Source organism: Rhinoraja longicauda, chromosome 4 (assembly GCF_053455715.1).
Source record: "Rhinoraja longicauda isolate Sanriku21f chromosome 4, sRhiLon1.1, whole genome shotgun sequence".
Taxonomy (NCBI): Eukaryota; Metazoa; Chordata; class Chondrichthyes; order Rajiformes; family Arhynchobatidae; genus Rhinoraja; species Rhinoraja longicauda.
This window is the reverse complement of record NC_135956.1, coordinates 3,392,075-3,419,746: the sequence shown is the minus strand read 5'-3', so window position 1 is coordinate 3,419,746 and position 27,672 is coordinate 3,392,075.

Here is a 27,672-nt window from a genome sequence, read left to right as displayed (position 1 = left end):
GTGCCTATTTGAAAGCCTCATACAGGCTTCTGTCAGATCTGCCTCCACCATCACTCACCCTTTTTTTTAAAAATCAAAAATATTTATTCAAATATTAAAACAATATATACAATACAATAAAACCAAAACAGAACCCACCACCAGAATATTATACAAACAAATATACCTATTGAAACTATTATACAATTATATTACAATCCCCATCCAGGATACAACCAACCCCCCGCTGTGCCCAGCGGTCCCGGAAATCCCCCAGGGTGCCCATGGACAGCGCGTAGTCCCTCTCCAACACCACCCGGGCGCGGATGTAACCCCGGAAAAGGGGCAGGCAGCTGGCTCGGGCAGAGCCCTCTTCGGCCTGGCGCCGTGACTCGTGGATGGCCCGCTTGGCCAGGCCCAGGAGCAACCCAACCAGGACATCTTCAGCCCCACCCTCTCCCCTACGCACAGGGTGTCCAAAGATGAGGATGGTGGGTGAAAAGTGCAGCCAGAAAGCAAGGAGCAGCCCCTTTAGATATTGGAACAGGGGCTGCAACCTCACACACTCAATGTACACGTGGTACACAGATTCACACACTCCATGTACACGTGGTACACAGACTCACACACTCCATGTACACTTGGTACACAGACTCTTCCAACCCGCAAAAGTGGCAGGCGGCTGGCGAGTCTGTGAACCGCGCGAGGAACAGGTTGCAGGGGACTCCTCAGTGCAACACCCTCCACCCCAGGTCCCCGATGGATAGGGGCAGAATCACTCACCCTTGGCAGTGCCTTCCAGGTACCCATTGCCCAACGCATAAACCTGACCTGCACATCCCCTTTACATTTTATACCTCTCAGCTGAAAGCTGGGGCTCGATGGGACTGGAAGGCATTCCAAGAGGCTGAGTTGCGGAGTGGAGGTGCTGCGAGTGGGAAGACACTAACCACTTTGTTAAGCCAGGCCGACCTTGCAACACAGCCAGGACCATGGGCCTTCACGGACAAGTTAAGGATCAACATTTTCAACTTTAGACGTGAATCTTGAAAAATGGCACCAGAAACCTGCCGACTTTTGCACACTGTCTCAGTGCAATCTACTATTCCTCACACATGTACTAAACTATGATTGTGCTGATGTATGGTAGTGTTTTTTACTGAACTGCATGCAAAGAAGGAAGTGGAGGAAAGAAAACCTGCAGATGCTGGTTAACATCGAAGGTAGACACAAAATGCTGGAGTAGCGCAGCGGTAGAGTTGCTGCTTTACAGCGAATGCAGCGCCGGAGACTCAGGTTCGATCCTGACTACGGGTGCTGCACTGTAAGGAGTTTGTACGTTCTCCCCGTGACCTGCGTGGGTTTTCTCCGAGATCTTCGGTTTCCTCCCACACTCCAAAGACGTACAGGTATGTAGGTTAATTGGCTGGGTAAATGTAAAAATTGTCCCTAGTGGGTGTAGGATAGTGTTAATGTACGGGGATCACTGGGCGGCACGGACTTGGAGGGCCGAAAAGGCCTGTTTCCGGCTGTATATATATGATATGATGATATGATAACTCAGCGGGTCAGGCGGCATCTCGGGAGAGAAGGAATGGGTGGCGTTTCGGGTCGAGACCCTTCTTCAGGCCGATCAGTCTGAGGAAGGATCTCGACCCGAAACGTCACCCATTCCTTCTCTCCCGAGATGCTGCCTGACCTGCTGAGTTACTCCAGCATTTTGATACAAAGAAGGAATTTCACTGTACCTCAGCACATGTGACAATAAAGTAGCATTGAATCAATGAACCACTGTACTCTCTAATCCACACAGCATTCTGGTTAACCTCTTCTGCACCCTTTCCATAGCCTGAACATTCCTCCTGCAAGGAGGCTACCTGAAATGCCTCGAATACTCCAAAAGCGGCCTAAACTAAGCAGACTTTATCTTGCACTAATGTCGTGCCCTTTATCCTTTATCTGTACATTGTAGACTGCTTGATTGTAATCATGTATAATATTTTCTTTGACTGGATAGTCGCAACAAAAAGCTTTTAATTGTACCTCAGTACATGTGACAATAATAAACCAAGCTAAAACTAAACCAAACTGAACTGGGTCACCTTTCATGGCACCTTTCGGCCCGTCTAATTGCCTGCTTGAGATTGTCCATGCTTTCTTTATATTCCTCAAGGTCCTGTCTGATTTCATATCTCTAAACCGAACATACGCTTCCAATTTCTTTTTGACGCAATTTGCAACGTCTTTGGTCATCCAAGGTTCGCTCACCTTGACATCATTATACTTCCTCCTCACTGGAACATGCCAGTCCTGAACTCTAATTACCTGGCCTTTAAACAACTCCCATATGTCAGACGTGGACTCACCCAATAACAACTGTTCCCAATTTACTTTCCCCAGTTGCTGTGAAAAGTGATTGAACAGTGCAAAGTTGAAATTCCTAATTACTGCAAAATAAATCTGGTTGAGGAACACTGATTGTCTAAAATAAGTCAGCTGTAGTTTCCCCTTTTTTGATTGCCTCCATAAATAATTGCAATAAAGTCCTTTGTACAATATTATGTAAGTTGCTGATGCTTCCAAACCATGTGCAGAATGTAAGATAACCGGATAGCTTCAAATGGAAACGTTAATGATGAATGGTTTTTAAATGTGGCTAAGTAAAATTAGCATGATGACAACATCTTGGTGTACCTCAGCTGGCAAGACAGCATCTATGGAGGAGATGGGTAAGTGACATTTTGGATCGGGACCCTTCGTCAGACCTGAAACGTTGCCAGCTATGTCCTCTAGTGAAGCAGCCTGCCCTGCTGAGGTGTTCCAGCTCCTTATGTGTAAGAAGGAACTGCAGATGCTGGTTTACACCAAAGTTAGACACAAAAAAGCTGGAGTAACTCTGCGGGTCAGGCAGCATCTCTGGTGGAAAGGAATAGGTGACATTTGGGGTCGAGACCATTCATCAGACTCAGAGTCAGGGAATGGGACACTGGTGGTATGGGCAGGTGCAGAACAACTGGAGTTTAGAAGGATGAGAGGGGATCTTATAGAGACATATAAAATTATAAAAGGACTGGACAAACTAGATTTTTTTTAAATGTTCCCAATGTTGGGCGAGTCCAGAACCAGGGGGCCACAGTCTTAGAATAAAGGGGAGGCCATTTAAGGTGAGAGGTGAGAAGGTGAGAAGAAACCTTTTCACCCAGAGTTGTGAATTTGTGGAATTCTCTGCCACAGAGGGCAGTGGAAGCCAAATCACTGGATGGATTTAAGATAGAGCTCTAGGGGCTAGTGGAATCAAGGGATATGGGGAGAAGGGTGGCACGGGTTACTGGTTGTGGATGATCAGCCATGATCGCAATGAATGGCGGTGCTGGCTAGAAGGGCCAAATGGCCTCCTCCTGCACCTATTTTCTATGTTTCTATGTTTCTAAAGCAGAGCCTGCATTGATGACTCGGGAAAGGTGGAGCCCACAATGGTCTATTGTTGGCTGGGGACTAGCTGATAACAAAGGAATGCAAACGGTGAAATTAGCAAGAGGTCTAGGGTGGGAGAGAGATGGAGAGAGCAGGAATGCAAGGGTCACCTGAAGTTAGAGAAATCAATATTCATCCATCTTGGGTAGAAAAAAGAATAACAACATTCTTCTGTGATCTAGTGTTGTAGGTTGGCTGGCTGAACGTGGAAAGTCATTAAGAAATTGTATTTTGAACCATACATTCTTGGCTTACTGTCATCACCTGCAATTTTCAAGGAATTTCTAATAACAGCACACTGCATTGAAATATATTGAAATGTATTTTTAGGTCCCTTCTACCTCCATATACTTGTCTAGTTTTATGTCTGATGTGACCATGGGATTTTCCTTAATCTGTCCACATTCCAAAGAATTCTATTTATTCACCAATAAACAAAGAATTTTCTCTTCATTTTCTTATTTGACTCATTAACAACTTAGCCATGTGTGGTTACTCCGGGAATCCCCTGCGAATATCTCAGTAACTGATAGTATTAGAAAATAACTGCAGATGCTGGTACAAATCGAAGGTATTTATTCACAAAATGCTGGAGTAACTCAGCAGGTCAGGCAGCATCTCGGGAGAGAAGGAATGAAGAAGGGTGTCGACCCGAAAACGCCACCCATTCCTTCTCTCCCGAGATGCCGCCTGACCTGCTAAGTTACTCCAGCATTTTGTGAATAAATACCTTCTCAGTAACTGATGGTTGGCGACCACAGCAAGAGACAAACGTGTGCACTGACTGCCGGTTTTACTCAAAACACAAAGTGCTAAAGGGAATCAGAGTGTCAAGCAGCATCTGGGGAGGGAATATTCAGGCAATGTTTCACGTCGAGATCTTTCTTCAGACTGATTGGAGTTGGGGGAAGAGAAGTGGGGGCAGGACAAAATCTGCCAAGCGGTGGATGGGTGCAGGTGAGTGGGTTTGATTAGCAAACTCCTTGGGTGGAGTAAGTGAAAATGGATAGAGGTCAAAAGGAAACAAAAGGGTGACAAATAATGAGAGACGAGGAGGAGTGAAATGTAATGCCGGAGGGAGGGATGGGGAATGGAGCCAGGGGTTGGTTTTATTCACTCTTATTCATTTTGTTCCATATAGTATAGTTTAGTTTAGTTTAGTTTAGTTTAGTTTAGTTTAGTTTAGTTTAGTTTAGTTTAGTTTAGTTTAGTTTAGTTTAGTTTAGTTTAGTTTAGTTTAGTTTAGTTTAGTTTAGTTTAGTTTAGTTTAGTTTAGTTTAGAGATACAGCACGGAAACAGGCCCTTCAGCCCACCGAGTCCGCGCCGACCAGGGATCCCCGCACATTAGCACTATCCTACACCAACTAGGGACAATTTTTACATTTACCCAGCCAATTAACCTACATACCTGTACGTATTTGGAGTGTGGGAGGAAACCGAAGATCTCGGAGAAAACCCACGCAGGTCACGGGGAGAACGTACAAACTCCGTACAGACGGCGCCCGTAGTTGGGATGGAACCCGGGTCGCCGGCGCTGCATTCGCTGTAAGGCAGCAACTCTACCGCTGCGCCACCGTGACCGCACAAATAGTTCAACAATGGCTCACCGATGAGCCCCATTGGTAACAAGTTAAGTTTTAATGCCCAGGTTTTGAAGTTCATATCCGATGTTGGGTGTATTTACGACCAAAGGCTGAATGCAGTTATTTTCGGGGTGTCAGTATGTATGTGACTAATGTTAATAAGATGCCAACACCAAATTACCTTTGGCTCCTAAGACACATTGAACAGGATTAAGGACTGCCCCACCTGCCTACTTACACTCACTATTCAATGTCTAGCCCGAATAAGATTTTAACTCTGATTAAGACTGATTGATCATTGCGATTCTAACAGATGGTGCCACAAAATTACATGTAAATTAAGTTTACTAGATTGGAGAAATCTTCCTCCAAATATTTAAATGGACTTAGCTAACAATAAAAAGATTTTTATTTTGTGCTGTGGTTTTGCCCCAGTCATATATACCACTCTATGTAAAACTAACTTAAGATAAATCATAAAAATGTTATGCAATGACATAGGTCATCATTCTTCTTGGATGATGAAGTATAGAGAGCATCAAAAGGGTTTTAACATAGTTCGTGAGGAACCTTTATGTGTAGGTCAGCAACATAAATCATTGTGCAACTGATTCAGCCTGTACTTTACTCTGTGAGGTAGTTTCACTCGAGCCACACAATGGAATCAGAGTGGAGCCTGTCTTGTTTTATCTCACTTATTACATCTCACATAAACGATTTGTAATGTGTGAGCAAATCACCTCCAGTGAAGCTTTCTGAAATATTAATAAACAATAGACAACAGGTGCAGGAATAGGCCATTCGGCCGCTTGAGCAGCACCTCCATTAACCGTGATCATGGCTGATCATCCACAATCAGTACCCTGTTCCTGCCTTCTCCCCATACCCCCTGACTCTGCTATCATTAAGACCTCTATCTAACTCTCTCTTAAAAGCATCCAGAGAATTGGCCTCCACTGCCTTCTGAGGCCGAGAGTTCCACAGTTTCACAACTCTCTGAGTGAAAAAGTTTTTCGTCATCTCTGTTCTAAATGGCCTACCCCTTATTCTTAAACTGTGGCCCCTGGTTCGGGACTCCCCCAACATTGGGAACATGTTTCCCCTTTAAAGTATGTAAACATTGTACATATAATGTGAAGGAAGGAAGTGCAGATGCTGGTTTAAACTGAAGATAGACACAAAAAGCTGGAGTAACTCAGCGGGACAGGCAGCATCTCTGGAGAGAAGGAATGGGGTGACGGTTCGGGTCGAGACCCTCCTACATCACCCTTCTTGAAGAAGGGTCATGACCCGAAATGCCACCCATTTCTTCTCTCCAGAGATGCTGCCTGTCCCGCTGAGTTACTCCAATGAATGGACAGGTAAAATACAATGGAGTCTCTGTAAATCTTCATCCATTTAGGGAACTACATCAAACTTATATATATATATAAGTGTATTTATATATATATATTCCTTTATTTGTCCCACACCGGGGAAATTTGCATTGTTACAGCAGCAAAGTGGATAGCAAGAGACATTCATTATAAATAAAATAAAGACAAGGATAGATTGTCATCGTTTACTGTGTATTCCTTAGCTGTTATTGTTGACTGGTCTGCTGGGAGCAGTGCTGGTTGTGCAGTCCACAGCAGCGGGAAGGAAGGACCTCCTATATCTCTCCTTCACGCACTTGGGGTGAAGGAGTCTGTCACTGAAGGAGCTACTCAGTGCAGTGTCAGTGTCCTGCATGGGGTGGGAGTCGTTGTCCAGCAGCGATGTTAGCTTTGCCATCATCCTCCCCTCTCCCACCGCCTGCACTGAGTCGAGGGGGCAACCCAGGACAGAGCCGGCCTTCCTGACCAGCTTGTCGAGTCTCTTCCCTTCCACCGCTGAGATGCTGCTGCTCCAGCAGACCACTCTATAGAAAATGGCTGATGCAACCACTGTGTCGTAGAAGGTCCTTAGGAGTGCCCCCTGAGTCTCCTCAGAAGATAAAGTCTGCTCTGGCCCTTTTTGTACAGTGCATTGATGTTTTCAGTCCAGTCCAGTTTATTGTTGAGGTAGACACCCAAGTACTTATAAGAATTCACCCTCCCGATGTCCATTCCCTGGATGTTCACCGGTGTCGGGGGGACCTGGCTGCGCCTGTGGAAATCTACCACCATCTCCCTGGTTTTCCCCGCGTTGATCCGGTATATTGCGCGTGTAAATGAAACAAAACATTAGAATAGTGATTTTTCCCAAAGTCCAATGTTCCCAATTGACAAAATATCTCCAGGTCACAAATTAGGCAAAGCCTGACCCCTTACTAGTGTTCATGAAGAAAATAAGGTTCACATGAGCCGAAACTTTGAACCTTTACATCTCTTCACAATTTAAGTTTGGCTGTAGTAATTAATCCCATTGTTTAACTTGAATCATGCTTTATCATATACAGTCGAGCATTTTATACATAATAAAAAACAGGCAGATATCTAAGGAGTTGTTCAAAGGAACAAAGGTGAGTGCTGATAATGCTGATATTCTTAAAGAGTTTGCAAAAAAAGGTTTTCAAAAAAAGAGAAGTTAAATTCCACCAACAACCCACCTTGCCAAGGCTTGCAATCTAACCTTAATTGCAATGAAACAGGTGTAAGGTAGCTCAGTGACTCCATCACTGGATTGATAACTGGAATCGAAACTAAGGTCAAGTACTGGATGATGGTTTGAGAGTTAACATTTGGTTGATGTTAACATTTGATTTCACCGTCCGGCGCGGCCTGAAATAGGCCGTGGGATTTTCTCTGCTCGGCGGGGGCTTCAATGTCGGGAGCCACGATCGCCCTGACATGCAGCGGCAATGGCAGCGGCAACGTCTTCGCCCACCCCGGATCGCGGGGCTTGTGTCGGTCCGCTGCGGAACTTTCACCGTCTGGCGCGGCCTGGAACGTGGCAACTACAACAGCCTGACCGCGGGAGAAGATGGCAAGGGAAGAGAAAAGACATTGTGGCCTTCCATCACAGTGAGGAGGGGACTGGAGGAGACTCACTGTGATGGATGTTTCTTTTTTTTTGTTTTGTGTTGGTTTGTGATTGTGTGTGTTATTGCTTATTTTTATTGCTCTTATTGTTGGACTGTGGGTGACGGAATCTCGTCCAAAAGTCTTTTTTTTTTGGATGACAATAAAGGCCATTCTGATTCTGATTCTGATGAATTAAATTCAGATTAAAATAAGCAACCAACTCCCATCTTTAAGCAAAATAACCGTGCCTAGAAAGTTTAATGTGCCATTAAAAATGATTCTTTGTGGAACAAACAAAGGCAAATGCAGCAAGGTTGGGTGGGGATGAAAAGAAAACCAATGGCTTAGGTGGGACATGTGGAATGGAGTCTCAGAGGTCTGATTGTAAGCAATGGAGTGGTGCATCGGAGAACAATCAGTTGCATCAGAGGCCTGGTCGAGACTGAGATAGGGCAGAAATAAATGGACAATAAAAAAAAATGTTGCCAAAAGGATGCCCACCTCTCGAAGGTGAAAAAAGTTAAAACTGATAGCAGCCTGCACCTAGCTCTTCACCTGCTCCAGAGCTTTAGTTTGTTTGCTATGTATTCATATCGGTGGAATTCCCCTTGCTGACCAGTGAGATACATTCCATGAGATGGTGAAAAGAAAGGCCACTTTTGGTGGATTTCCTGTACCAGGATGCCCAAAACTCTGAGGGAACATGTACTGTTTTGCCTCTGTCGGGAGGATGTTTGCACTGGAGGGAGAGTCGGGGACCAGAGGCCATAGCCGCAAGATAAAAGGATGTACCTTCTTAAAGAGGCAAATTAATTTCTTTAGTCAGAGAGTGGTGAATCGGTGAAATTTATTGCCACAGACAGCTGTGGAGGCCAATTCACTTGATATTTTTTTAAGGTGGAGATTGATAGATTCTTGATTGGTAAGGGTGTCGGGGGATATGAGGGGAAGGCAGGAGAATGGGGTTGAGAGGGAGAGATGGATAAGCCATGATTGAATGGTGGAGTAAACTTGATGGGCCGAATAGCCTAATTCTGCTCCGAGGACTTATGAACTCTTCCACCATTAATGGTCTCCCTCTGACCAGCAACTGAGAGAAACCATCATGTCCAGCCACCATGGAGCATTCAAAGGGTAGGCCTAATTCAAGTAGTAGCATGGTGGACTAAAGTTGACCAAAGCAATTAAAAAAAAATGTTTTTGACAATAGGTGCAGGAGTAGGCCATTCGGCCCTTCGAGCCAGCACCACCATTCAATGTGATCATGGCTGATCATTCTCAATCAGTACCCCGTTCCTGCCTTCTCCCCATACCCCCTGATTCTGCTATCCTTAAGAGCTCTATCTAGCTCTCTCTTGAATGCATTCAGAGAATTGGCCTCCACTGCCTTCTGAGGCAGAGAATTCCACAGATTTACAACTCTCTGACTGAAAACATTTTTCCTCATCTCAGTTCTAAATGGCCTACCCCTTACTCTTAAACTGTGGCCCCTGGTTCTGGTCTCCCCCAACATTGGGAACATGTTTCCTGCCTCTAATGTGTCCAACCCCTTACTAATCTTATATGTTTCGATAAGATCCCCTTTCGATAATGATGCATAACTGGCCAAATCAATCATGAGGAATGTCAATTCAAAGATCTCCTCGCCAAACCACACCAAAGATGTCACCCTCAATAAATTGTAAATAATAGATTATTTCACAAATGTTCAAGTTTTAGTTTCTCTACCAAGCAATGGTTTGGCGGCAAATTCAGAGCATAGATGACAAGTTTCAACGGTGATTCCTTTAAATGGTCATTGCCAACTTCAATGAATTAAATATGAAATGTAAAGGAAGAACTCAATACATATTTATTTCACTGATTCATTAAATCTTAACCCTTCTATGAATTCACAATGTTAGGAACAAATTCCATGGTATCCAAATTTAATCAACTGCACATAATCACTGACATGAGAAGTTAACTCGCATGGCAACTTCCAAACTGGTCCTACGGGTAGATTCAAAAAGCTGGAGTACCCCAGCAGGTCAGGCAGCATCTCTGGAGAATAGGAATAGGTCGAGACCCTTCTTCAGATTGACCTATGTCCTTTGGGTAACTCTTTAATCGATCGATCGATACATTTTAAGCCAGGTATCACCAGATAAATGAGCTTTTGTTGGCTTATAAAGGGGCAAAACTTTGAATTTAGAATTCCTCTATCTACTTCCCTGGTCCTACTCCACCTTAGCTCTTTAATTTGCGCAGAACACATAGTTATTTTCCAATCCATGCTCCTCTAATTCTGCCATTTCTCTCTTCCATTAATATAATCACCCCCTCATTGGCTTCCTTCTCTCCAGAGATGAAACCCATTCCTTCTCTCCAGAGATGAAATCTTCTTGCCTCCGACTACATCCTATCTTTGTTCCGCCCCCTCCCTTTATATCTGTCTGAAGAAGAGTCTCGATCCGAAACGTCACCCATTCCTTCTCTCCAGGGATGCTGCCTGACCCGCTGAGTTACTCCAGCATTTTGTGTCTACCTTCGATTTAAACCAGCATCTGTAGTTTTTATTCTTACTCTGTTATTGGTGACTGTATCTTCAAATGCCAAGACTCTTAGAGTCAGTGTGGAAACAAGTTCTTCGGCCCAACATGCCCATGCCCACCTCATGCAGATGGGGCATGTTGGTCGGCGAGGGTATGTCGTTTGTTTTGAAAATTCTCTTCTGAATCTTTTCCACCTCTCTCTCCATTCCTCTTTCCTCATTCAAAAACACTCATTGAAACCTTAAACCTCTGATTACCGTTTTGGCCATTTTCACTGATATCTGCTAACGCTGATCAAAAGGAGATCAATTTTTGTTTGATTAAACTCCAAGTGCCTTGGGATGTTTCTGCTTGTCTATATAATTGTTAAAGCCACTATAAAACAGAAGCTGAGCAAATCCATAATGCACATTTTCCTCACGAGCTTCATTAGATGCAAAAAAACATCGAAATGTGCATTTAAAATGGGCTCTGCCAATAAACATAAAATAACACGAAGCAGCTGCCAAAGACCTTGCTTGTTGATATTCTGCCTTTCCTGCAGCTGAATGAACTAGTTCTCAGTGCCCTTTCCAATTGTGACCTCAGTCTACGTAAAGTGATCTTTCAGCCTTTTTTTTTGCAAAGTTTGAAACAAATGGTGTGTGGCGCTATCAATCAGAAATCCAGAAATCCAATATTTTGTCCTTCAGAAAGGACACTACACTGTTGGCAACTTTGCTGACTTCAGGGAAGTGCACTTTTGGGCTGCTCTCAACAGAGTCGATTCATGATCAATCTGGACCACTATGTGATGGTGATTAAATGAGAAGGACAATAAGTACACTTTTGCACCTTACAGCACTTGTGTTTATATTCCATTACAGCATTGTGTGCCTTTACAAAAACTGATGCTGCTTTCAATGTAGGCTGTTAAATTGGGTTTATTGGCATCGTTCTGTTAATGTCGTTATATGCATTTGTCCAAGTATATATCTTGCCATATTTCAAACTGTTAACTCTTAACAAGCCATTGGCTCTTATTGCTCTTCAAGGGAGGCAAGACAGTTATGCTGCACAACAGACACAGTGACCCTAAAGGGCCTGTCCCACTTTAGGTGATTTTAAGGCGACTGCCGGTGACTAGGCTGTCGCCGACAGTTTGCCGGGGTGTCGCGGGCATGATCGTGAGGAGTCTTCAAAGAATCGTAGTGGATCTCGGCGCGTCACTGAGAAATCATCCGGTTTGAAATCTCTCGGTGACAGCTGGCTTGTCGGCAGGTATCGTTGCTTATTGCGGGCGCTGTCGCATGCTATCCCCAGGTTTGCTAGGTTCTCTTAGATGCATTTAGAAGCACGTAATATTAAAATAAGTAAAGTCATTTCAAAATACCATAAAATGCTTGTGTTTAACCAATTTATTTAACGTCTGGACATTTGACAGGTAGATTGGAGGCGACAGTTTGACGGTCAGGTAAGCGTGGGAATTTTCGCGATGTTTATGGCCATCAGCCATTACATTTAAAGTGGGCTCCCAACCCAGATATGCAACCCAGAAACCAGATATGCATCTCCCGTACATTTTCAAAGAATGCCCACACACTTTTCCACAAAAATCCATTTAACCACTTTTTAAATTAATTGTTTTAACACAGCAATTAGTAAACTGGAAGTAAATCCAGTTTATGCCATGTTACAGTGAAGCTTGGTTTTTAAGTAACCTGGGCAAGATGTTATATTTTAAAACTCTCAAGACTTACCGACTTGTTAGTGATTTCAGCGAAAATTAGGGTATCAGACATGAAAGAGGATCTCTTTTTATCTTTCCACAGATGCCTGATCTGCAGATTGACAATAGACAATAGACAATAGGTGCAGGAGTAGGCCATTCGGCCCTTCGAGCCAGCACCACCATTCAATGTGATCATGGCTGATCATTCACAGGATTGCTTCCTTAATTGCATGATATCATGACATAATGGGGCAAATCAAGGAGCGGCTGGTAACTGCACCATTTGTGAAGTATATCATGTGCCAGATTCCATATTAACAGGTACTGAGGCCTAACACACGTGCCACAGACCCAACATCTGGCAGAGATCATTTATTATCGTCCAACATCTATATACTAAAACTCTCGTTTGTTATCTTGTTTGTGACTGAACTTCAGCCAAAACGGTCCACGATAGCATGACAATTTTAGGCCCACCTTACTCACCATTGTCACTTTAGTGATAATGTAAGTAGTTTTATTGAAATCGGTCTTATATTTTTAAAGTTATTCACATTTTAAAGTTTAAAAGGAGGAGAGGGGGAGGGGAGGAGGGAGGGTGTGGGGAAGGGGGCAGTGGGGGTGAAGGGAGAGGGGGGGTTGAGGAGAGAGGGGAGGGGGGGAGGATAGCACCAATGCAGGAGAGGTTTGGGCCCAACGGGTCCACGTGGTCTAATATCACACAATAATGCAAAGCCCATCCCAGTGTAATAATCCAGAGTAACTGGGTAAATGTCTGTGTTATACATGTAGTGGAACAACACACATATAAGACACATGCACACAAATATACATACATATATGTATAGGAAGGAACTGCAGATGCTGGTTTAAACAAGAGATAGACACAAAAAGCTGGAGTAACTCAGTGGGACAGGCAGCATGTCTGGAGAAAAGGAATAGGTGATGTTTCGGGTCGAGACCCTTCTTTAGACAGACCTATGTCCTTGGAAAGCAGTGACAGGATTGGTCAAACAGAGCAGGTCAGGCAGCATCAAGGAGAGAGGGAATGGGTGACGTTTCGGGTCGAGACCCTTCTTCAGACTGAAGAAGGGTCTTGACCCGAAACGTCACCCATTCCCTCTCTCCTAGGTGCTGCCTGACCCGCTGAGTTACTCCAGCATTTTGTGATACCTTCGATTTGTACAAGCATCTGCAGTTATTTTCCTACACAGGATCGGTCAAAGTCAGCATGGATTTATGAAGGGGAAATCATGCTTGACTCATCTTCTGGAATTTTTTGAGGATGCAACAAGTGGAATGGATAAGGGAGAGCCAGTGGATGTGGTGTATCTAGACTTTCAAAAAGCCTTTGACAAGGTCCCACACAAGAGACTAGTGTGCAAAACTAGAACACATGGTATTGGGGTAGGGTATTAACATGGATAGAGAACTGTTGGCAGACAGGAAGCAAAGAGTAGGAATTAACGGGTCCTTTTCAGAATGGCAGGCAGTGACTAGTAGGGTGCTGCAAGGCTCGGTGCTGGGACCCCAGTTATTTACAATATATATTAACGATTTAGATGAGGGAATTAAATATGACATCTCCAAGTTTGCGGGTGACACCAAGCTGGGTGGCAGTGTGAGCTGCGAGGAGGATGCTATGAGGCTGCAGGGTGACTTGGATAGGTTGGGTGAGTGGGCGGATGTGTGGCAGATGCAGTATAATGTGGAAAAATGTGAGGTTATCCACTTTGGTGGCAAGAACAGGAAGGCAGATTATTATCTGAATGGTGTCAGATTAGGAAAAGGGGAGATGCAATGAGACCTGGGTGTGCTTGTACATCAGTCACTGAAAGAAAGCATGCAGGTACAGCAGGCAGTGAAGAAAGCTAATGACATGTTGGCCTTCATTGCAAGAGGATTTGAGTTTAGGAGCAAGGAGGTCCTACTGCAGTTGTACAGGGCCCTGGTGAGACCACACCTGGAGTACTGTGTGCAATTTTGGTCTTCTAATTTGAGGAAGGACATTAATGCTATTGAGGGTGTGCAGGGTAGGTTCACCAGGTTAATTCCCGGGATGGCGGGACTGACATATGATGAAAGAGTGGGTCAACTGGGCTTGGATTCACTGGAATTTATAAGGATGAGAAGGGATCTTATAGAAACATATAAAATTCTTAAGGGATTGGACAGGGTAGATGCAGGAAAGATATTCTGCATTTGGATGTATTACTGGAGAGTTAGATTTACCACTGAAGGCTAAATGAATCAAGGGATATGGGGAAAAAGCAGGAACGGGGTACTGATTTTAGATGATCAACCATGAGCATATTGAATGGCGGTGCAGGCTCGAAGGGCTGAATCGCTTACCACTGCACTTATTTTTCTGTTTCTATGCTTCTATGGGTAACTTTTTACACACACTCACATACACACATATTTCTATAAATTATATATATATAAATAATATAATAATATATGTAAATCTAGCTAGACGTCCTTGTGAGCTTCCAATGTTTCAATAAGATCCCCTCTCATCCTTCTAAATTCCAGAGTATACAATGTTTCTTATTGAAATATACAAGATTATTAAGGGATTGGACATGCTAGAGGCAGGAAACATGTTCCCGATGTTGGGGGAGTCCTGAACCAGGGGCCACAGTTTAAGAATAAGCCGTTGGCCATTTAGAGCGGAGATGAGGAAGAACTTATTCACTCAGAGAGTTGTGAATCTGTGGAATTCTCTGTCTCAGAAGGCAGTGGAGGCCAATTCTCTGGATGCTTTCAAGAGAGGGTTAGATAGAGCTCTTAAGGATAGCGGAGTCAGGGGGTATGGGGAGAAGGCAGGAAGGGGGTACTGATTGAGAATGATCAGCCATGATCACTTTGAATGGCGGTGCTGGCTCGAAGGGCCGAATGGCCTACTCCTGCACCTACTGCCTATTGTTTATTGTCTAAAACCCTTCTATGTTATTCACTTCACCTATCAGTGGTCATAATACTTTGGCTCATCAGTGTATATACATATATATGTGCGTGTGTGTGTGTGTTGTACAGAGTGATTAACCTTCCATGTACCTAGCCATGATTTGACATCATTACAGTAAACCATTCTGCAACGATGGAAGCTCACAAGGATGTCTAGCTAGGTTTTCCAATCACTAGAGCATAACCTGGAAAGTAAACTTGCCACATATTGCAGACTCAAGCATTCGCATGTGTCCTTGACATGCTTATTTGGGGGCAATGTTGATGCTCTGTCTCCAATAATACTTCCTCCATCGTGCATGTCTCTGGATATGTGTCGGCTCCGGTTGATCAAAGATGCAAGCAATTCAGCCTTGTCCTTTGCCCCACCAGCAATGAGCATGAGGTAGTCTTGGAACCTCCTCTACAACATTCACGGGTGAAGCAGGGCCTCTGAGATCTGATCAGACCCATTAGCCATGGGATCATTCAACTGCTGCTGTTCCTGCTGTTTAGCATCCATGTGATGCAACATTTGATGTGACTCTTGGCCCGATTTTCCACACTATTGATTTAAGATTGACCGTAAAATAGAATGAAGAATATGGCAGGCCATGGGGTCACAATTTGTTGTGAATTACAACTCGGGTAGTTCAATGTGAATGTCATCTACTGATGTCTCGTTTTGAGTTACTTCATTTGTTTTGAACTTATTTAATTAATCAGAGTGACAGTCACACAGCATACTTTGGAGGAAGGCATCATTGCTTCTTTCTCTTATCACCACAGGAGGCCAAATTTTTTGTTTCTTCCAGTTTGGTAAGATCAAGTCAATCTTTCTGACGCATGCAGAGTGCATTCTGTTGGCTTGATGTTCAAAGTGTAGGAGTCCTGTTTAATTAATTCAGTAGATGGAATCACATGGGAATTTCCTAACTTGGGTTGCCAACTTCCTCATTCCCAAATACGAGACAAGGTGACGTTATCGCCCCGCGCCCCACGTGACCTTAACCAGCCAGCGGTCATGTGCTCCCGCTCCACCAATGGCGGCCGCCCGGGCCGGGAGGTGGGTTGCTACGCAACCTCCGTTAGGCAACACCCAGGCCTCCAGACCTAGGCTGTCTGAAGTTAAAATGTCGGAAACCTAGAGTGTCGGGACCTAAACTGTCAGGACCTACAGCTTTGGGGCCTACCATAACAGGCCCTACAGCGTCCGGGCCTACAGTGCCCTATCAGGGCCTAATACGGGACAAGGGCGATCCCGTACAGGACAAATCAATTTAGCCCCAAAATACGGGATGTCCCAGCTAATACGGGACAGTTGGCAACCCTATTCCTAACCCATGTTTGATCTGATATCATTTAACTTCAAGGAGTCGACTGTGAATACAACTGGTATTAGTTTGTTATTGGAACCAAGATGCTTTGAAAGAGGTTGGTGTACTATCCAGCCAAATCATATTTTTCATGAGTTTAATCAGCCATAGTCAAGTACAACAGGTGGTGCAAAGAGAAATATATCAGATTGTAGAATATAGTGTTATGCTGTATAGCGTGACAGCTACAGATAAAGTGTAGATAAAAAAAGTGCAAGGACCACAATGAGGTAGGTTGGGAAATTGGGACTATACCCTGAGTTCATGGGAGGACCACTTAGTAGACTGATAACAAGGGGGGAGAAGCTGTTCCTGAGTCTGGTGGTACATGCTTTCATGATGAAAGGTGACCCGCCATGATAGCTTTCAAGCTTTTGTATCTTCTGCCAATGGGAGAGGAGAGAAGAGGGAATGACTGGAACGTAAGCAGTCCTTGATAATGTTGACTGTTATAGGATGGTTTCTATGGTGCATCTGTAGAGGTTGGTGAATTGTTGGATACACACCATGTCTTCTTTGATAAAGTCCCTCATGGTAGACTGATCCAGAAGATTATGATGCAAGGGATTAACAGTGATTTAGTCATATGGATTCATGACTGGCTTACTGATAGAAGGCAGTGGGTTGTGGTGAAAGGGCAACATCCAGGCTGGAGATCTGTGACCAGTGGAGTTCCACAGAGATCTGTGCTGGGAACTCTGTTGTTTGTGGTATATATATATATAAATGACTTGGACGTAAACATAGATGGATTGGTGAGTAAGTTTGCAGATAACTCCAAGATTGCTATGGTCGGAGACTGTGGGCAAGGGTGTCAAAGTATTTGGATAAGAATGTAGAAGGCATGATTAGTAAACTTGCAGATGACACAAAAGTGGGTGGTGTCATAGATAATGAAGATGATTGTCAAAAATTGATAATCTACTGGGCAAGTGGGATGAGGAATGATTAAGGATTTTAATGCAGATAAGTGCGAGGTTTTGCATTTTGGGAAGTCAAACCAGGGCTGGACCTGAACAGTGAATGGCAGGGCTATGGGGAGTGTTGTAGAGCAGGGAGATCTAGGAGAGCAGGTACACAGTTCCTTGAAAGTGGTGTCATGGACCAAGAAGGCTTTTGGTACAATGGTCTTCACCAGTCAGGGAATTAAAGGGCCTGTCCCACTTTAGGTGATTTTAAGGCGACTGCTGGTGACTAGGCTGTCGCCGACAGTTTGCCGGGGTGTCAGGGGCATGATCGTGAGGTGTCTTCCAAGAATCGTAGTGGATCTCGGCGCGTTGCTGAGAAATCAACAAGAGTGAAACTTCTCGGCGACAGCTGGCTTGTCGCCAGGTATCGTTGCTTATTGCGGGCGCTGTCGCATGCTGTCCCCATGTTTGCTAGGTTCTCTTAGATGCATTTAGAAACACATAACATTTAAATAAGTAAAGTCATTTCAAGATACCATAAAATGCTTGTGTTTAACCAATTTATTTTACCGTCAGGACATTTGACAGGTAGATTGGAGGCGACAGTTTGACGGTCAAGTAAGCGTGGGAATTTTCGCGATGTTTATGGCCATCAGCGATTACATTTAAAGTAGGCTCCCAACCCAGATATGCAAGCCAGAAACCAGATATGCATCTCCCGTACATTTCCAAGGAATGCCCACACACTTTTCACAAAAATCCATTTAAAATTAACTTTTTAAACTTTTTAAATTAAATTTCTTAATACTTCTATTAGCAAACTGGAAGTCAATCTATATTATGCCTTGTTACCGTGAATCTTGGTTTTCAAGTAGCCCGGGCAAGATGTTATATTTCAAATCTCTCAAGTAATTACAGACTTGTCAGTGATTTCAGCGAAAATTAGGACGCCGGAGAAGCATTGACAGCGTGGCAATTTTGCGATGTTTCCAAAGACGCTGTAATCTCGACCTGACTCGGCATTGTCGTGGTCATTGTCGTCAGGTAAAAGAAAATTTTGGCGATCTGCTACAACTTTGACAGTCGCCGGCAGTCGCCTTATAAATCGCCTAAAGTGGGACAGGCAAGTATAGAAGTTGCGACATTATGTTACAGTTGAACAAGACGTTGGTGAGGACACACTTGGAGTACTGTGTTCAGTTCTGCTCACCCTGCTATAGGAAGGATGTCATTAAGCTTGAAAGAGTGCAGAGAAGATTTACAAGGATGTTGCCAGGACTTGAGGGGCTGAAGCTATAGGGATAGATTAGGCAGGTTGGGACTTTATTCCTTGAAGTACAGGAGGCTAAGGCGTGATTTGCAGAGGTGTATAAAATCATGAGGGGAATAGATAGGGTGAATTACCAGCCATTTATCCAGGAATGGGAAATCAAGTGGACATATATTTAAGATGAGAGGGACAAGGTTTATACGCTTTCACTCAGAGTGTGATGGGTATATGATCCGAGCTAAATACGAGGTAGTTGGGGTAGATACTATAATACCATTTAAAAAGACAGGTACATGTACAGGAAAGGTTGAAAAGGATATTAGCCACATGCGGGCAAATGGGACTAGCTTAAGAAAGAGACATGAATTGCTGGAGTAACTCAGCGGGTCAGGCAGCATCACATGGAAAACATGGACAGGTGATGTATCGGATTGGGACTCTTCTTCAGACTGGGACCAGCTTACATGGGGCTTGTTGGTCGGCTAGAATATTGGGACGAAGGCCATGTTTTTCCATGGTGTATGGAGATGACTGTATGTGACTTTGGCTGAATAATTAGATTGTAGACAGTTAATAAACTGGGTATTTATTCACAAAATGCTGGAGTAACTCAGCAGGTCAGGCAGCATCTCGGGAGAGAAGGAATGGGTGACGTTTCGGGTCGAGACCCTTCTTCAGACTGGTCTTCTTAGGCCCCCTCGGTCATGGCTGACCATGGGTGATGCATCCTAATTGCATCATATCAACATATTGCATATTGCAATTGAAATACTTAACCTACTTTCCCTTGAGCATGTGATTTTCTCTCTCCTGGTCATTAAGATATAATTGTAATGCATTACTGTAGGAATAAAAGGCATTTTATAGTCATAGTTTCATAGTTATAGGGCCACATGGCACAGAAAAAGGCCCTTCTGCCCAACGAGTCAATGCTGACAAGTTGCTTAACAGTTTCCCTTCCCAACCAAACCACCCCATCCCCTGGCACTTTCCCCTGCAACCACACGAGATGCAACACCTGTCCCTTTACCTCCCCTCTCAACTCCATCCAAGGACCCAAACAGTCTTTCCAGGTGAGACAGAGGTTCACCTGCACCTCCTCCAACCTCATCTATTGCATCTGCTGCTATAGATGACAACGTCTTTACATCGACGAAACCAAACGCAGGCTCGGCGATCGTTTCGCTCAACTCCTTCGCTCAGTCCGCCTTAACCAACCTGATCTCCCGGTGGCTGAGCACTTCAACTCCCCTGCCCATTCCCAGTCTGACCTTTCTGTCATGGGCCTCCTCCAGTGCCATAGTGAGGCCCATCGGAAATTGGAGGAACAGCATCTCATATTTCACGGGCAGCTTGCAGCCCAGTGGTATAAACATTGACTTCTCCAACTTTAGATAGTTCCTCTGTCCCTCTCTTCCCCCCCTTCACAATTCTCTCTCTATCTTTCTGTCTCCACCTATATCCTTCCTTTGTCCCGCCCCCCTGACATCAGTCTGAAGAAGGGTCTCCACCCGAAACATCGCCCATTCCTTCTCTCCTGAGATGCTGCCTGACCTGCTGAGTTACTCCAGCATTTTGCGAATAAATACCTTTGATTTGTACCAGCATCTGCAGTTATTTTCTTACATTCCCTTGAGCATGTGATTTTCTTTCTCCTGGTCATCCAGATATAATTGTAAAGCATATACTGTAGGAATAAATGGCATTTTATAGTCATAGATTGATAGTTATAGGGCCACCTGGCACAGAAAAAGGCCCTTCTGCCCAACTAGTCCATGCTGGCAAGTTGCTTAACAGAGATCGTCTCATCTGTAATGTGAACTCGGTTCACGGTGGCGCAGCGGTAGAGTTGCTGCCTTACAGCGAATGCAGCGCCGTCAGAGACTCAGGTTTGATCCTGACTACGGGCGCCGTCTGTACGGAGTTTGTACGTTCTCCCTGTGACCCGCGTGGGTTTTCTCCGAGATCTTCGGTTTCCTCCCACACTCCAAAGACGTACAGGTACATAGGTTAATTGGCTTGGTAAATGTAAAAATTGTTGGTAGTGGGTGTAGGATAGTGTTAGTGTGTGGGGATCGCTGGGCGGTGCAGACCCGGTGGGCCGAAGAGCCTGTTTCTGCGCTGTATCTCTAAATCTAAAAAATCTAAAATCTAAAAAAAAAGACCACTGTTAACTTCCCTGAGTTTCCGAGCATCTATGATTTTCTCCACAGTAAATGTAGACAAGAAAAGTTAATTTACTATCTTGCCTATCCCCTTTGGCTCGACACATCAACAACTTTGTTGATCTTCAAGGAGTGCTATTCTGACCGTAGTTGCTCATTTTCCCTCAATATAACATAGAAAACATAGAAAATGGGTGCAGGAGGAGGCCATTAGGCCCTTTGTGCCAGCACTGCCATTCAATGTGATCATGGCTATTTGCCGAATGTCTTTGAATTCCCCTTTGCCTTCTCCACCAAAGGTATCTTGTCCCCTTTTCCCTTATAGGTGTACTCACATACCCGCTCTACTCCCCCAGGGATTCATATGTTTCCAGCTGCCTCCAACTGATATATGTCTCCTTCTTTTTCTGGACCAGACGGCACGGTAGCGCAGCGGTAGAGTTGCTGCTTTACAGCGAATGCAGTGCCGGAGACTCAGGTTCGATCCTGACTACGGATGCTGCACTGTAAGGAGTTTGTACGTTCTCCCCGTGACCTGCGTGGGTTTTCTCCGAGATCTTCGGTTTCCTCCCACACTCCAAAGACGTACAGGTATGTAGGTTAATTGGCTGGGTAAATGTAAAAATTGTCCCTAGTGGGTGTAGGATAGTGTTAATGTACGGGGATCGCTGGGCGGCACGGACTTGGAGGGCCGAAAAGGCCTGTTTCCGGCTGTATATATATGATATGATATGATATGATATGATAGTATCTCTTTTCATCCAGGATGTCAGGCTTGCCTTCAATCTCGCAGGAATATGCTAGCCCTGAACTCTCATTATCTTACTTTTATAAACATCCTGTATCTGCAAAGTTCTGATCTAACAACCATCCAACTTGGCCCTGCCCCACTACAAGACTCTAATTAGTGGATCAGTCCAGTCCTTTTCCATAAGACAAAGTGGTGCAGCTGTTAGATCTGCTGCCGCACAGCTCCAGAGACCCGGGTTGGATCCTGACCTTGGGTGCTGTACATGTGGAGTTTTCACGTTCCCTCTGCGACCATGTAGGTTTCCCCATGTGCTCCGGTTTCCTCCCACATCCCAAGGATGTATGGGTTTGTAGGTTAATTGGTCCCTGTAAGTTGCCCCTAGTTTGTAGGGAGTGGATGAGAGAGTGGAATAACACAGAAGTGGGCTAAAGGGTTTATTTTCCTCCTGTACCTCCCAACAATCACAATCACAATAATACTTTATTAGCCAAGTATGTTTTGCAACATACGAGGAATTTCATTTGCAATACAGTCATAACAATAAAAAGCAACAGAACACACAAAATACATTTTAACATGAACATCCACCACAGTGACTCCTCCACATTCCTCACTGTGATGGAAGGCGAAAAAAAGTTCTCTCTCCCTTCTTTGTCCTCCAGTGGTCGGGGGCCTCGAGCCTTCCGTTGACGGGACGATCTTGACTCCCGTAGCCGCCGGCGGGCCTTCCTCGTCGGGGCGATCCAGCTCCTGCATGGGGGGGGATCTCAGCTCCCCCATGCCGGGCAATCTACCCCGGGTCGGGGCTTGTCGAACATTGTGCGGTTTGGAGCTCCCGACCGGTCTAAACCCGAGACTGCGAGCTCCGCGATGTTAAAGTCCGCAGGCCACGGTTGGAGCGTCGATCCAGGCAAGGAATCACACGCTCAGATGGTAAGTCCACACCCCCACGGTGGGGCTCAAAGTCAGTCCCAGGCAAGGCCGCCAGCTCCACGATGTTAGGCCGCAGAGTGACCGGAGATACGACCCGCAAAACAATCGCATCTCCGGCAAGGTAAGAGATTGAAAAAGGTTTCCCCCGACCCCCTCCCCCCACCCCCCACATAAAACAAACCAGAGAACATTAACACACACTTTTAAAACTTACCAAAAATAACACAAAGAATTTGAAAAGGACAGAGAGACTGTAGGGAGGCACCCTCTAAAATATTTTAACACTAATACAATTATCGTCACCGATCCCAAAAGTGCTCCCCAACTAATACTTCCATCACTTGGCCTGATTTATTTCCTATGCGGAGGTCAAAGTGACTCTACATATTAAAGTTAAGTAGGTTCTTGGACTCATTTGTGAATTTGAATCCTGCTCCAGGCCCCAAATTGTTAATTTGGTGTACATATGTAACGTGTGAGGTGAACCAGCCAACTGGATCTTTCTGCCCTTTACATTGTTCATTTCTCAAGTCACAGTATTCTTATTTTTGCATTTACTTTCTTTTATACTCGACCAGGTGCAAGGAACAAGAATTATACGCCAGCCTGCAAAGATGCACACAGGGTTGAAACTCTTAAGACACCTGACTTTCAGACTCGACTCACATTTTACACTTGAGTCAAATAGATACTTCAGAGCAGTGGAAACTGCACGACAACAACAAAACACTTGACTATACGGCTGCTAGTGCAGACTCAGGCCCTAAACAATAGCAAACTTTTGACAAACTAAGTTTTGCTTCACCCAATTGCAACAAAACAAAGAAGTAATAAAAAGAGCAGATAAACCCAATGCCGTAGATGTAATATCAAGCACTAAGTACTGGAGTAACTCAGCGGATCAGGCAGCATCTCTGGAGAACATTAACACACCAGAGAAGAAACATCAACTCTCCATGTTCTCTAGACATGCTGCCTTACTCATTGAGTTACTCCTGCATTTGTGCACTTTTTTTGTAAGCCAGCATCTGCAGATCCTTGTGTTGATGTAATATAAAAATGGATTTTGAAATATCTGCTGATAAGGTAGACTCATGATTACTGTCAGAGTGTGTGCAGGCAAATGAACTAATGGAAACCTCATTCAAATTAGAAAGTTGGGTTTGTGGAAGGAATTGGTTCCAATAAGTGCAGTGAGATTGATTAGTAGGACAGGCTGTTACAATCCCTAAGGTTTGCACTACAATTGCCTGGTGTTGTTCTTGGGGGTGACCACTAGGTGATGTTGCTACCATTCTGACACATCTTCAGTTGTGTACCTCAACGTCACTGGGTGTTTCGGCCTTTTATCACAAGACACCCTCAGTCGAGGCAGGCCCACCGCAGGGTGATCAGACCTGGGTGTGTGTCTTATGGTTGGCCTCTAGATGGTCACGTGACAGCCCAGACAGCATCTCTTCTTTTCAGCCACAGCCAGTGACTGCTCCGTTCGGCGGCGTTGGCAAGTTCTTTGGTTGCCCTCCTTTGGGCCTGCCCTCTGACTCCTACTTCCCTCAGGAGCCTTGCGGTGGAACTGGCTACAAAGCCCCTGCACCCCACCTCCACTGGACGCACCCTTACACTCCAACCTCGCTCCTCTGCCTCTACGGCAAGGTTGGAATAGGGATAAATGAGAGAAATTAGTGATGTTGTTTGATGCTTATAAAATCAAATTGATTGACACCATATTAAAAGCACAATTAAGACTGAGGAAGACTGTAACAAAATACATGATTGATTAACATAGAACATAGACCCAAAATGCTGGAGTAACTCATCAGCACAGGCAGCATCTCTAGATAGAAAGAATGGGTGACGTGTCGGGTCAAGACCCTTCTTCATACTGATAGTAAAGATGAGAGAGTGGGGGCCTGGAAAACGGAAGTCATTGAAGAGACAAAGAGCGTGTGAGGTGTCTTGGACATAGGTAGGGAGGACCAGGGGGGATTGGATGGAGTCGAGGTATTTGGAAATTAATTCAGTGGGACAGGAGCAGGCAGAAACAATGGGTCTGCCAGGGCAGTTCTGTTTATGGATTTGGGGAGAAGATGAAACTGGGCTGTGCGGGGCAGGGGAACAATAAGGTTAGAGGCTGTGGAGGGCAGAGAGCCGGAAGTGATAAGTCTGGAAACGGTTTATGTTTCGGGTCGAGACCCTTCTTCAGACTGATGTCTTGGGGGCGGGACAAAGGAAGGAATTTATGTTTCGGGTCGAGACCCTTCTTCAGACTGATGTCAGGGGGGCGGGACAAAGGCCAGAAGTGATAAAATCAGAAATGGCCTTTGAGATAATGGCCTGGTGCTCATCTGTGGGGTCATGGTCCAAGGGTAGGTAGGAGGAGGTGTCTAAGAGCTGGCGCTTGGCCAAGTCCGAAGAAGGGTCTCGTCACCCATTCCTTCTATCCAGACATGCTGCCTGACCCGCTGAGTTACTCAGCATTTTGTGCATATCTTCGGTTTAAACCAGCATATGCAGTTTCTTCCTACACATTAACAGAGAACACATATCTATCCAGCAGACATCTGTTACAACAGAGGTCTGGCATCAGCTGCCCGAGAAGGTAACAGAATCCAAGGGCTTATCCAAGAAAATGTCTCTTCTGCTCATTCTTCTGATAGAAACATAGACATAGAAACATAGAAAATAGGTGCAGGAGTAGGCCATTCGGCCCTTCGAGCCTGCACCGCCATTCAATATGATCATGGCTGATCATCCAGCTCAGTAGCCCGTACCTGCCTTCTCTCCATACCCCCTGATCCCTTTAGCAAAAAGGGCCACATCTAACTCCCTCTTAAATATAGCCAATGAACTGGCCTCAACTACCTTCTGTGGCAGAGAATTCCACAGACTCACCACTCTCTGTGTGAAGAAATGTTTTCTCATCTCAGTCCTAAAAGACTTCCCCCTTATCCTTAAGCTGTGACCCCTGGTTCTGGACTCCCCCAACATCGGGAACAATCTTCCCGCATCTAGCCTCTCCAACCCCTTAAGAATTTTATATGTTTCTATAAGATCCCCTCTCAGTCTTCTAAATTCCAGCGAGTACAAGCCCAGTCTATCCAGTCTTTCCTCATATGAAAGTCCCGCCATCCCAGGGATCAATCTGGTGAACCTTCTCTGTACTCCCTCTAAGGCAAGAACGTCTTTCCTCAGGTTAGGAGAACAAAACTGCACACAATACTCCAGGTGCGGTCTCACCAAGGCCCTGTACAACTGCAGCAGAACCTCCCTGCTCCTAAACTCAAATCCTCTTGCTATGAATGCCAACATACCATTCGCTTTCTTCACTGCCTGCTGCACCTGCATGCTTGCTTTCAATGACTGGTGCACCATGACACCCAGGTCACGTTGCATCTCCCCTTCTCCCAATCGGTCACCATTCAGGTAATACTCTGCTTTCCTGTTCTTGCCGCCAAAGTGGATAACCTCACATTTATCCACATTATATTGCATCTGCCATGCATTTGCCCACTCGCCTAATCTAATAACTCACCTAATTGTAATAACCTCACAACTGCCATTTGAAAGGAATGGAAGATTCCGTCTGCCTGCTGTTTGCATTTACTCCTTCCAATAATACATCCTTGAATATCAGTAAAGGGGCTTATGAACGGTTTTAGAAACCTTCAAAGAATATTATTGCAGATGAGGCATGATTATAATTTTCCAATTCTTGCCAACAAAATCACTCTCAGTGAAATTGCGTAACTAAAATTGATATGCCTATCATTTTTCTGGCACATTGTATGATTTGATGCAAAATCTACCTTCTTGAATTGAAGCCCTGGTTTGCAAATGTTAATGGATGTGTTGCATTTGGCCTTCAATCTCGCTGCTGATCATCATACATTTACTCACATTATTATTATTAATATTGCTTGAATTTATTTTATTTTTACTTGCTTAACCAACCATACTGACACAAGTGGAAAAGAAAATTTGGCATCGAATGGAGTATAATTCAGCAAATTTATCGGGTTTGCAATTTCCTTGCTTCTATTTTCTAGGTACTAGTATTGGGGCTAATGGTTTTATTATTTCATGTCATCACACAACTGTTTGCCAATAGCGAGCAAATGTTAGTACCACGTGGTTGCCCTCTGCAAGACCCTTTACAGTGCATGTGTCATGCAGCACGTCACAGCTCAGGAGATGTTCCATAGTCTGGAGGCCCCGTCCACACTCGCAGTCTGCCACATCTTCAGTGTATCCCCACTTCAGCACGTTGGATTTGCTCCTCCCCACGCCTGTCCGCAGTCTGTGGAGACGGCGCCAGGTTATCCACGGTTGGTCGGAACCTAGTGGGAGTTTCTCAGATGGATCGATTGCCATGTGAGTGTCTTCCGGAGATTTCTCTAGTCTCTCTTCCCAGTGTTTGAGCCTTCTGGACGATGCACTGCAGTCCAGGGGATGGGCAGAAGACCGGAAACTTCTGCGTGATTTCAAACGCTGAGGTAGCAAAGGCTGGTCATGTAGGGGATGTCTTTCATCCTCTGATTGTCTGAGGCGTTCTTTGTGACTGGCTACAGCTCTTCTGATTCCAGGAGGTGCAATGCCAGAGAGTAGGTAGATGTTGTCAGTCTTGGTAGGTTTCATGCATCCACTGATGCAGTGACAGCTCGTGTTTAGCACAGGATCAATCTTCCTTGCATGAGCTGAGCGCTCCCAGACTGCGCAGGCAGACTCGGCAGTGGAGAAGCAGAGTGCCAGAGCTGTTGATCGAATGGTTTTGGAATTTGCTCCCCATTTTGAGGTACTCAGATTGCTAAGAAGACCATTTCTGGAACGGACTTTTCCTTTAAGCTTGGTGATATGTGCATTGTTGGTCAGAGATCGGTCAAGAGTCACACTGAGATAGACTGGACTGGCACAGTGCTCCAATCTGACTCCATTGGTAATGGCTAATGGTAAAGAAATACAGCTCTTTGGGTATTCATAGAAACCTCTAAAGTTAACTTTAAAGAGGGAGAGAATACTTTTGATAAACAGGGTACGTATTGATGTTCTGATAGGAT